At 42.2% G+C, this 12082-nt stretch overlaps 1 long non-coding RNA gene across 1 annotated transcript in view; it reads right to left on the reverse strand.

Moving 5' to 3' along the window:
• Window positions 1–1860: 1860 nt before the first annotated feature.
• The window catches only part of LOC147366106 (uncharacterized), a 48959-nt gene continuing 38737 nt past the window's right edge, over window positions 1861–12082 (reverse strand). Inside the window, exon 3 of the long non-coding RNA XR_015132391.1 lies at window positions 1861–2205. This is a non-coding gene — a long non-coding RNA (uncharacterized LOC147366106). The remainder of the gene's footprint in view (window positions 2206–12082) is intronic.

Raw genomic sequence — 12082 nt, forward strand, 5'->3', positions numbered from 1 at the left:
TAGGCTGGATGAAGCACAAGCTGGAATCAAGATTTGTGGGAGAAATAGCAATAACCTCAGATATGCAGATGACACCACCCTTGTGGCAGAATGTGAAGAACTAAAGAGCCTCTTGATGAAAGTGAAAGAGGAGAGTGAAAAAGTTGGCTTAAAGCTCAACATTCAGAAAACGAAGATCATGGCATCTGGTCCCATCACTTCATGACAAACAGATGGGGAAACAGTAGAAACAGTAGCAGACTTTATTTTGGGAGGCTCCAAAATGACTGCAAATGGTGACTGCAGCCATGAAATTAAAAGACAGTTATTCCTTGGAAGGAAAGTTATGACCAACCTAGACAGCATATTAAAAAGCAGAGACATTACTTTGCCAACAAAGCTCTGTCTAGTCAAGGTTATGGTTTTTCCAGTACTCATGTATGGATGTGAGAGTTGGACTATCAAGAAAGCTGAGCACCGAAGAAATGATGCTTTTGAACTGTGATGTTGGAGAGTCCCTTGGACTGCAAGGAGATCCAACCAGTCCATTCTAAAGGAAATCATCCCTGAATATTCATTGGAAGGACTGATGTTGAAGCTGAAACTCCAATACTTTGGCCACCTAATGCAAAGAACTGACTCATTGGAAAAGACTCTGATGCTGGGAGGGATTGAAGATGCGAGGAGAAGGGAATGACAGAGGATGAGATGATTGAATGGCATCACCAACTCAATGGACATGAGATTGAATAAACTCTGGGAGTTGGTGATGGACAGGGAGGCCTGGCATACTGCAATCCATGGGGTCACAAAGAGTCAGACATGACTGAGCAACTGAACTGAACTGATCTGCATATCTGAGGTATCAATATTTTTCTCAGCAATCTTGATTCCTGTTTGTGCTTCATCCAGCCCAGCATTTTGGATGATGTACTCTGCATGTAAGTTTAATAAGCAGGGTGACAATATACAGCCTTGATGTACTTCTTTTCCTATTTGGAACCAGTCTGTTGTTCCCTATGTGTCTCTAACTGTTGCTTCTTGACCTGCATATGGGTTTCTCAGGAGGCAGGTAAGGGGGTCTGATATTTTATCTTTTTAAGAATTTCCACAGTTTGGTGTGATCCATACGGTCAAAGGCTGTAACCACAGTCAATTAAATACAGATAGCTAATAATATTATCCCACAAGTTGTCAGGAGTTGACTATTGTTCCCCAAAACCCATGTCCACCCAGAGTCTCAGAATGTGACCTTATTGGAAACGACATCTTTGCAGACAGAATTCTTGAAGGTCTCCAGATGAAATCACACTGGATTTAGAGTGAGCCTAAATCCAAAGACCTGTCTTTTAAGAGAAAGGTGAAAGAGATCTGCACACAGAGAGACACAGAAGAATGCCACATGAAGACTAAGGCAGAATTATGCTGCCACAAGCCAAGGAAGGCCAGAAGGTACCAGAAGCTAGAGGAGACAAGGAAAAATTCTCCCCAAGAGTCATTGTAGGGAGTCTTGCCGATGTCTCAATTTTGGACTTCTGGTCTCCAGAACTGTGACAGCATAAATTTCTGTTGCCTTAAGCCACCAAGTTAGTGGTGATTTGTTCTGACAGCCGTATGACACTAATACAAGGGTGCAAACAGGCTTCCATGTCCAAGATTACACTGTAATTATTGAAAGTTTTTAAGCTGCTGCTGAATCATTACGATTCAGCTTTGTTGCACAAATTTTTTGCAACAGTTTTTCTTCACTCATTTTTAGAAAGAAAAACAAAGATAGATGTCTCATGGTTCTTGCTGCCCACTTTAGCAGCATTTGAGGGAAGATTTTTACACATTTGTAATATACTAAAAAAAAAAAAAAAAGAAAGGAACCAAACCAAACCAAATTCTGTTAATTTATTTTAAACATAACAAGATGTTGTAGAATTAGAAAAATATTCTTTTGTCTCTGACTTTATTCCCAGGCTGGTGTGGCCTGATTTTCACAGGTTCAAGAATGAATCCAGGTTTTAGAATGCCTGCATATTAGGCAGTGGGGAAGTTCTCTTTTAGAATAGGAAAGTACAAATGCGAAATTCAGCACAGGGCCTTGGAGGAGGCTGTGATAGTGGCTTCACTATTTTTAGTATCTTTGCCTTTGCAGAGATGGGAAAATAATCAATAATACACAGTATAGTTTTCTCAACTTGCTTCAAACCCAGCTGTTTTTTTTCAAAGGGTCTTGTCCTGAGGAAGAAAACAGAATAAAGCATAATTGAGCTTAAGAGTCAAGTCACAAATGGTGTTCTCTTCCATAAAGCTTTGGTGTGTTGGGTAGTGAGGAAAAGCTTATTAACTTCATGGTCAACTCCAGTAGAACTATGCCCCTAACATCTTCCATTGGAAACTGTAGATACACTCTGCTAAGTTGTAGACTGAAGGTGAGGCCAAGAGAAAACCAATCATAAAGTGTGAGATGCATTACTGCTTAATACCTTTTATAGACATAAGGCAACTGTTCCTGAAAAGACACATTTGCAATGTGAAAAAGCACTTAAAAAGATGACCCTATGGATTATCATATAGTTTAGATTTCCTGCCTTCTTGGAGAATCTTAAATTGAAGAAATTTTCCATTGAGCTTAACCTGAAAGCTAACGGCACAAGAATTCAGATTTGGTAACTGTCAATGACAGTTCATTTTCTTTCTCAGAAGAAACTAATCCTGTGGATACCTTGATCTTGAATTTCTAGCCTCCAGGCTGGGAGAAAATAAATTTCTGTTGTTTAAACCACCCAGTCCAGAGTACTATGTTATGGTAGCCCTGGCAAACTAATATAAGCAAACAATCAGCTCTCGCCAGGAATGAACAGTAATTCCACACTCCAAAGAAAATAAATATTTTCCTGGAGAAGTCAAAAGCAAAATCTGCTCAGAATTAGCTCTGGCCACACACACACGCACACACAAATACACTTTAGCAAAATGAACACTTTCTTTTCAGTTTACAACATCTGCTCTTCCAGCTGTTTAACAATTTTCTCAAAGACCCACGTGCACTACTTTAAATTAAATTTGTAAATAAAAGGAGTGAGGTGTGTGTCGGAGCAGGAAGGGGACTCAAAGCACACTGGGGAGACAGATTGCACCAGCTGAAGCCTGTTGAACCTCAGCCTTAGCCGGTGGCCTATCAAACTTCTAAACATAGTGCTTCTGGAATCTTCCATGGGACCCAAAGAGTTGCTCAGCTGACTCTGAACTCCATTCATTAACATCATTTATTTTCCTTTTTATTTCACACTGCCTTTCATTCCCACTCCCTAGAGAAATGTGTGTGCGTGCATGTGTGTAGGCTCAAATCCTTACTGAAGTTTTATGAAGGGAGAGGCTGGCTACATTGCTAATGACTACAAAACACACCTGCTCCAGAAGTGCATGGAGAGAAACAATGATGACATGCCTTCCCGAAACAGCAGAATTTTCCTGGGTGAAAAGCAAAGTACTTTTCAAGACCATGTTTAAGGTCCCCTTTAACTTTCAAAATTCTCCAAGCCAGGCTACAGCAATACGTGAACCGTGAACTTCCTGATGTTCAAGCTGGTTTTAGAAAAGGCAGAGGAACCAGACATCAAATTGCCAACATCTGCTGGATCATGGAAAAAGCAAGAGAGTTCCAGAAAAACATCTATTTCTGCTTTATTGACTATGCCAAAGGCTTTGACTGTGTGGATTACAATAAACTGTGGAAAATTCTTCAAGAGATGGGAATCCCAGACCACCTGACCTGCCTCTTGAGAAATCTGTATGCAGGTCAGGAAGCAACAGTTAGAACTGGACATGGAACAACAGACTGGCTCCAAATAGGAAAGGAGTACGTCAAGGCTGTATATTGTCACCCTGTTTATTTAACTTCTATGCAGAGTACATCATGAGAAATGCTGGACTGGAAGAAACACAAGCTGGAATCAAGATTGCCGGGAGAAATAGCAATAACCTCAGATATGCAGATAACACCACCCTTATGGCAGAAAGTGAAGAGGAACTAAAAAGCCTCTTGATGAAAGTGAAAATGGAGAGTGAAAGAGTTGGCTTAAAGCTCAACATTCAGGAAACTAGGATCATGGCATCCGGTCCCATCACTTCATGGGAAATAGATGGGGAAACAGTGGAAACAGTGTCAGACTTTAGTTTTTTGGGCTCCAAAATCACTGCAGATGGTGACTGCAGCCATGAAATTAAAAGACGCTTACTCCTTGGAAGGAAAGTTATGACCAACCTGGATAGCATATTCAAAAGCAGAGACATTTCTTTGCCAACAAAGGTCCGTCTAGTCAAGGCTATGGTTTTTCCAGTGGTCACGTGTGGATGTGAGAGTTGGACTGTGAAGAAGGCTGAGCGCCGTAGAATTGATGCTTTTGAACTGTGGTGTTGGAGAAGACTCTTGAGAGTCCCTTGGACTGCAAGGAGATCCAACCAGTCCATTCTGAAGGAGATCAGCCCTGGGATTTCTTTGGAAGGAACGATGCTAAAGCTGAAACTCCAGTACTTTGGCCACCTCATGTGAAGAGTTGACTCATTGGAAAAGATTCTGAACCTGGGAGGGATTGGGGGCAAGAGGAGAAGGGGACAACAGAGGATGAGATGGCTGGATGGCATCACTGACTTGATGGACGTGAGTCTGAGTGAACTCCGGCAGTTGGCGATGGACAGGGAGGCCTGGCGTGCTGCGATTCATGGGGTCGCAAAGAGTCGGACACGACTGAGCGACTGAACTAAACTGAACTTTCAAATATTATATCTCTGCATATAATTGTGGGTAAATGCCTTTCACTTTGCTCCTCTCCTCACCCTATTTGCAGAGAGAATGAATTAGGAGCATGGCTGGTTAGGAAATCATTCTTGTTCATGTTGTTGGAAGGGAAAAGGGGTGTGAAGCCCCAAACAAATTAGCAGGCCCTAATAGTGACCAGCATTGAGGCTGCTCTCCGTGAAATTTGGAGGGAGGCTGTGCTTAGTGAAGGTGGCCGTGGGCTGCAACAGACTAGCCTTGGGAGGCCTCACTGCTGTTTGCCCATGGGACAATTTGAGTGGAGAAAAAGCAAGTTGTCCTAATAGTTTCTTTATAAACATGCAAGTGTGCATGCTAAGTTGCTTCAGTCATTTCTGATTCTGTGCAACAGCATGGACTGTAGCCCACCAGGCTCCTCTGTTCATGGGATTCTCCAGGCAAGAATACTGCTTGCTGCTGCTGCTGCTGCTAAGTCGCTTTAGTTGTGTCCAACTCTGTGCGACCCCACAGACGGCAGCCCACCAGGCTCCTAAGTCCCTGAAATTCTCCAGGCAAGAACACTGGAGTGGGTTGCCATTTCCCTCTCCAATGCACAAGAATGAAAAGTGAAAGTGAAGTCTCTCAGTTGTGCCCGACTCCTAGCGACCCCATGGACTGCAGCCTACCAGGCTCCTCCGTCCATGGGACCCTCCAGGCAAGAGCACTGGAGTGGGTTGCCATTGCTCCAGATAAAAGGCTGAATACTAAACAGGGTATAAAATGACTGATTTTCTTTTCAGCCATAGGCACATTTTGCTACAGTTTCCTTAGCTGAACTTGAAGTCTGAGAGTTTATTTCTAAAGATGTCCCCCCCACCCCTGTGGCTCTCATGTATTTATAAATATGCAGACAGTATGGCATGTCCCTGAAGAACCCTGTGTCCTTTTCTCATGATTAGAGCTGAAAGACAAGCCAAAGGATTTTGAATGTAAATTCTTTGCCTTTTCATAGAATAAGCGCCTTTCAGTTTGACTTCTTTGATCAAAAAGTCAAGCTGTTATTAAACAGTGATTGTTGATAGTCTAAACAAGGAGGGAGAAGTATCTAGAATCACTAAATGTTTAAAAAATATGAATCATTGAAAAAAAACGTTGACGGAAACAGATACCTTGAATCCTCAAAGTCACTGGAACAGAATTGTTGTGAATTCAAACAGGTGTAATTCCACAAAAAAAGGTCTGTGAGGGTGCATTTCAGCTGCACAGCAACACCTCCAATAGAAGCAAACAGGTTACTTGTTTAGCCAACTTGGATATGGGACAATGTTGTCTGTTCATACACATGCAGCAGGAGGCCTGATTCTCACATTGCAAACACCGACTTGGGAACCAGGGAAAGTCATCTTCGAAGGTGGGACATGCAGTCTGAATTGTCTACCAGCGAGAGTGGCGCAGCAACTGGTGAGGGCATGGAGCATGTGGTCAGCAGGGACACAGCTTGGGCTCTAGGATGCAGCACATCCCTGCAGAGTTGGGGCTGGTCCACACCCAGGGAGCTGGCAAAACAGAGAAGGGACATTCGGGGTAGAGGGAGGGAGGAGACTCAAATTCTTATGTGTAAAATGAGGACACTGGATCATATTGGTGTTTCCTAAACTATGAGTCATAAAAATCCGATTCTAGAGGTAAGTTTAAGAATTCGGATTTAGTAAGTTAAATAGGATTTTTTACTTCTGTACTTTTTGGATTTAGTATATTAATGATATTGTGACTTCCTCCCCCCTCCCTCAGTGCAGATAAGACTCCAAGGGACAGTGCTGAACAGATTAGCTTATTGTCTGTGATTCCTGGGATAGGATGAGTCCAGGAAACACGGGAGTGGGGGAAAGAGAGAGATCCTTGGCTCCTGCCTTCAGAATGCCCTCCATGCCTTCCAAAGAGTAGGGGAAGTGGAAGGGTTCTTCGGTGTATTTGCAGTGATGTCAGGGGTTATCAATTTACAAAAACAAATGACACCAAACCTTTCTAATTAAGGTGAAACTTGTGTTTAGGTAGAGTGTGTACAGACCTGTGATGTATTGCTTTAGGGGCTGAAAAGTTAACTCCACTGCCTCAAAAGTCTTTAGCTACTAACAATGAATCCCTTAATTCCAGTCATGTTCTTTGCATCTTGTTAAAATGCAATATAATGCAATACCTCAGGAGAGACAGAGAAACCCTGAAACCTGCTATCATAAAAGTGTTTGGAGCTGGGACTTCCCTGGTGGTTCAGTGGCTAAGACTCCACACTTCCAGTGCAGCGGACCTGGGTTTGATCCCTAGTCAGGGAACTAGATCCCATATGGTGCAGTCAAATAAATAGATTTTTAAAAAAGTGTAAGAAGCTGACTCTGTCAGATCATTTTCTGAGGGAAGAGCTTGATTAAAAATATAGAAAGAAAGAAAGAAAGTATAAAAAACTGGAATATTTGTTAGCATAGAGAAAAGGAAGCGGAAAGGGGATTGTAGAAATGGTGTAAGAGGGTTTCAGATTTTATTTAGTTGCACTGTCTCAGGTTGGCTTCCTCAGAAGCAGTGCCTGAAACAAGGATTCTTGTGGAAGAGATTTGTTGAGGAAATACTCTCAGGAGAAAGAAAAATTGGGAAAGCAAGAACTGACAGGAGAGGAAGGCTACTTGAGGAAAAGTTCTCCTGCAGACTAGTATCACCCGGGCCCCACAGGATGCTCTGGGCCACAATTGTCCCACAGAGTTTTTCTCACAGGGAGGCAGAGCCCAGCCTTTGTGTCTCCGTGTCAGACAGTCTTTGGTTGCCAGCAGTTGCATCCCTTCCCGGGGTGGGGCACAACCTTCCTGACAGGACACTGTCACTCAGTTGAGACAGCTGTGCTTGGGAAGAGGGCAACCATCACTACCTCCGAGGCCAACGCTTCCAGCAGCTGGGACGTGGGTACTGCGGTCAGCTGATGGGGATCTGGGCGGGACCCCGGCTGCACCCACAACACGCATGCTCAGAATTGACTAGCCTAAGAAAATTCCACGTAGCTGAAATAGCTTGTGAAATTCCTCATATCCCTCCTTCTCTTGGAGTCCTGGATGTTGAGTAAACATCTTCTCTGGTGATGAGAGGTTGACATTTCCTTGAGGGAACTTGAACAGCACTCTAAGCTTTTCTCTCAGTTCCAGTAATTATTAATTAAGGTTAAACGCTTTGTGATTTTTTTCCCATCTGTCTAGGTTATTTTTCTTTCTTTCGATCAAAAGGATTTTTTTAAAAAAGGTCCCTTGGCAGGTCTATATTTTCTTGAGCAATAGTAAAATTTATATTCCAAAAAGGTGGAGGGGGGGTGGTATTAGTCCTTTCAAAAGAGAAGCTAATTTCATGGCATTCATTTTTTTCTCACTGATCTGCCCACAAAATAAGAAACCAACCAACCAAACAAACCAAAAAACACAAAGAAAAGGAAAACCTCTGTCTTTCAGAATTTCTTTACCAGAAAGCAATTCTAGACCAATTTCAAGGAGATTTCAAGGTAATCCTGTATAATTCTTAGAATAAGCAGAGTAGTGTACTTCTGATTGTAAAGGTAATTTAATTAATTTGCCTAATAATTATTACTTAGCTACAAAGGCTTTCAAGCATATGCCTTGGAGAACTGTTAGGGCTTAGGTTTTCTCTTTTAAAAGCCTCCAGTTTGCTGTTTCTAAGTATTTATCAAAAGACAGGGGATGTTATGCTCAATCCATCCCCCTGTTTCTGCTGGTGTTTGATAGTTTATTTGGATGATCTGTGTATTTTGGTCACACTTTTAGTTCTCCTGAAAATTCATCAGGGGAAAGTCTGTGAACATTTCTGGAAAATTTTATCAAAAACTGTATGCTTTCTGGAAGCACAAGCACAGAGCCAGGAATCACAGCAAAGTCTAGGTCAATATGAAGACAAAAGACACTCCTTATATGTCTCTGTGAAGAGGGTTTGTCCATCACTCTCTTTGGATTATATGATCCTTTTTTTAAAAAGTTATTTTTAATTGGAGCACAGTTACTTTACAATATTGTGTTGGTTTCTGCCATACAACGTGAATCAACCATAAGCATACATATGTCCCCTCCCCCTTGAATCGCCCTTCTCCCTAATTTTCTTTTATCACCTAAGAACCTTGCATACAAGAGGCACTTAAATTATAAAACTCCTCTTCTTTCTGCCTGCTGGTCAGACAGTATTCTTTTTGATGGTGTGTGTGTATATTGCAGAAATGATGTCATGTGGCAAAAACTGTTATTTTGTGATCTTTCTGTTCTTTGTGACTTATTTATAAAATCTATGCTTTTGATTTTCCAGGCTTTGGCACTATATTCAAAGATCAGCCCTTAGAATTCCAAAAATAATATTCCCCACATACTCCCACCCTGCCAGAAGAAAACTCTCCTATTTTCTCTCTTAAAAAAAGCCTGGCTTATGTAAATAAAAAGAGTGCTATGGCTTCCAAGCAATTGGGTCTGCTGTGAATTTACGAAACCCATGCAGCAATTTACTTGACTAAAGGCTCCCTCCCCTGGAAAGCAATGTCTATCTAAGCATTCCGGGGAAAGCCAGAATGCAGCCTGAATGGTGGGAATGTGCAAGGAAGAGCAGGGAACGGCAGCTTCCTAATGTGGGTGAATTCAATACTATCAGCAGAAATCGAATGTCGTGGAAATAGCTAGAGAGTTCCAGCAGGTGTGGGGAACTGGAAGTCGTCCTCACCAGCTGGCAGCACATCTCACTGGAAGATGACACAGCCCAGTGACTCGGTCTTCATCCCTCTTATGTGTCAGAGAGAAAACAGAGGTCCACAGATATAATCACTGTCAATTTTCTTCCTTAATCCCCACTTCTAAACGAACCTCGGTTAGCATACATTCTTTCCTTTTTCTCTTCTGACTCAAATGATGAATAGTTCCTATTTCTGTCTAATGGCAAGCTTGAAAATGTCTAGTTGTCTGTTAGGACGTGACGTAAATGTCCTCTCTCCTGTGACTTCTTGACTGGTTCAGCGTCTGTCACATCTGTCGCTTGCTTCTGTGCTCCTCTGTCTTGGCCCTGCTGTCCCTGCTCTGGGTCTCTAGACACATCTCTCCCTCCCTCTGGAACATGAGCTACTCAAGCATGGAGACTGCTTCACTTGTTTTTATCTTCAGATACTTGTATAAGATGCATGCTCCTTATAGGATTATAGAATAAATGATAGATTAGACACATGCTTCAAGGAAATTAATATGAGAAGGCTGCATAAAATGGACAGGAGAATGGAAAAATTGGAGATGATGATAACTATTGTAATAATCTAGTTGATAGGTGATGGGCATTTAAATACACAGAAGTGACAGGTAGTAGGGCCATGCTGCAGACATGTAAGGAGGGGATTGGAGTCAGGGGTGATTGCAGGTTTGGGGGGCCATTGACAGATCATGATAATATACATTTATTCATCAGGTATACAATGCCCCTTTTCAAGCCAGGCACTATTCTAGGGACTGGGGATGCAAAGATAAAAGAAATAAAACTAAAAATAAAAAGACTATAAATGTGGTTAGAAGAATCAAATTTAAGAGGAGAATAAAATTAATATAGTCAATTGGTTTTAGCTTGTCAAATTTGACAGGTAGGAGGCAGTTGGAAACCTAGTCCTGGAGCTTTGGAAAGAGATCAGATACTTAGATAAATATTTGGAAGTATTTACACAAAGGAAATAGTTAATTTAGGATTCCCAAATTAACAAGGGTTAAGATTGTGGGAAGAATTAATGAGATGACATGGTCTTGTGAAATTTTAAAAATATACATTCTGAAACAAAAAATATCCTATAAACATTTGAGCAAGAGAAAGAGAGTTTACCTTTTTGGGGGGAGCACAAGCTAAGGTATACTAAGCCAGAAGCTAAGATAGTCTTTAGGACTGGTCACAAATATTCTGGGTTTCTCTTCCTTCTGGGAACACACTAGGATTATCCATCCTCAACCCTCTTTGAATGAGGTGAGACTGTGTGACTTGCACTGTTGAGTGGAGTGATGTGGTTGATTCCCAGCTGGAAACTTGAAGCGACAGAGCACGGTTGGCCTCCTGTGTGTTCATTAAAGAGCATATTTAGATGAAGCCTTCTGTTAGGCTGGGTCCCTGAGCAGAACCACTCTACTGATTTGGGTTGGACATGGAGCATAAGTGAAAAATAAACCTCTGTTATGTTAAGCCACCATGCTTTGAGATTTGTTTGTTACAGCATCACCCAAACTATTCTGAGTAATGCACAGCTTAACCTGTTCAAATATCCGTAGCACCTGAACATTCAGAGTCACAGGTTTCCTTCCATTTTATAGCCTTCCCATATCCTCATCCACATGGTTAAACATTATTTTCTAGCTCCACTTCTGCATTCCAGGCCTAAGGAAGAAACAAAGGGCAATCAGTTTACTTCTAGGGAAGTAAAGTTATAGTTAGTAGCTCTGTTGTGTCCGACTCTTTGTGACTCCACGGACTGTAGCCCACCAGGCTCCTCTGTCCATGGAATTCTGCAGGCAAGAATACTGGAGTGGGTTGCTATCTCCTTTGCCACGGGATCTTCCTGACCCATGGACTAGGTCTCCCACTTTGCAGGCAGATTCTTTACCATCTGAGCCAGTAAGTTAAAGTTGCACATATTGCTCTTTCTCACAATCCAGTCACAAAAATCTGGCCACAGGATCACATCTAATGGCATGGGAGACTGACAAAAGTCATCACTAGCTTGGTGTCCTGTGTCATATTAAATCTAGGGGTGAGTGGGGTTGGTTCTATTACTAAAAAGAGGACAATGGATGCTGGGGACAATTTAGAGTGTCTGCCTAGGTGGAACATGGGTAAAGAATCTGCTTGCCAATGCAGGAGACATGGGTTCAATCTCTGGGTCAGGGTGATCCTCTGGAGAAAGAAATGGCCACCCACTCCAGTATTATTGCCTGCAGAATTCCAGGGACAAAGGAGACTGGTGGGCTACAGTCCATGGGGTCGCAAAGAGTCACACACAACTGAGTGACTGAGCACAACACACACACCATAGGGTACATGACATGCTTAAAAAACTGAAGTGTCGTGTAGCTATGGCTGGAGAATCTAGTGAGACGTGGATGTGGAGGATGGCTCAAGAAGAGGCACCAGAGGTAAACGGGGTTGAGATCAAGACAGGCCTTCCAAGATTCACTGAAATGTGATGGAAAGAACTAAAGAGTTTTAAGTGGGGAAGTAACACAGTAGCTTTGCATTTAAGAATATTCTTCTGGTTGCAGGAAGGAGAACGCACTGAAGGGCAGTCAGGCAGCTTTCGTAGGATCCAGTGAGAGT

Source organism: Bos grunniens, chromosome 9 (assembly GCF_055505025.1).
Source record: "Bos grunniens cultivar Pamir isolate PY7600 chromosome 9, Bosgru_T2T1.0, whole genome shotgun sequence".
Taxonomy (NCBI): Eukaryota; Metazoa; Chordata; class Mammalia; order Artiodactyla; family Bovidae; genus Bos; species Bos grunniens.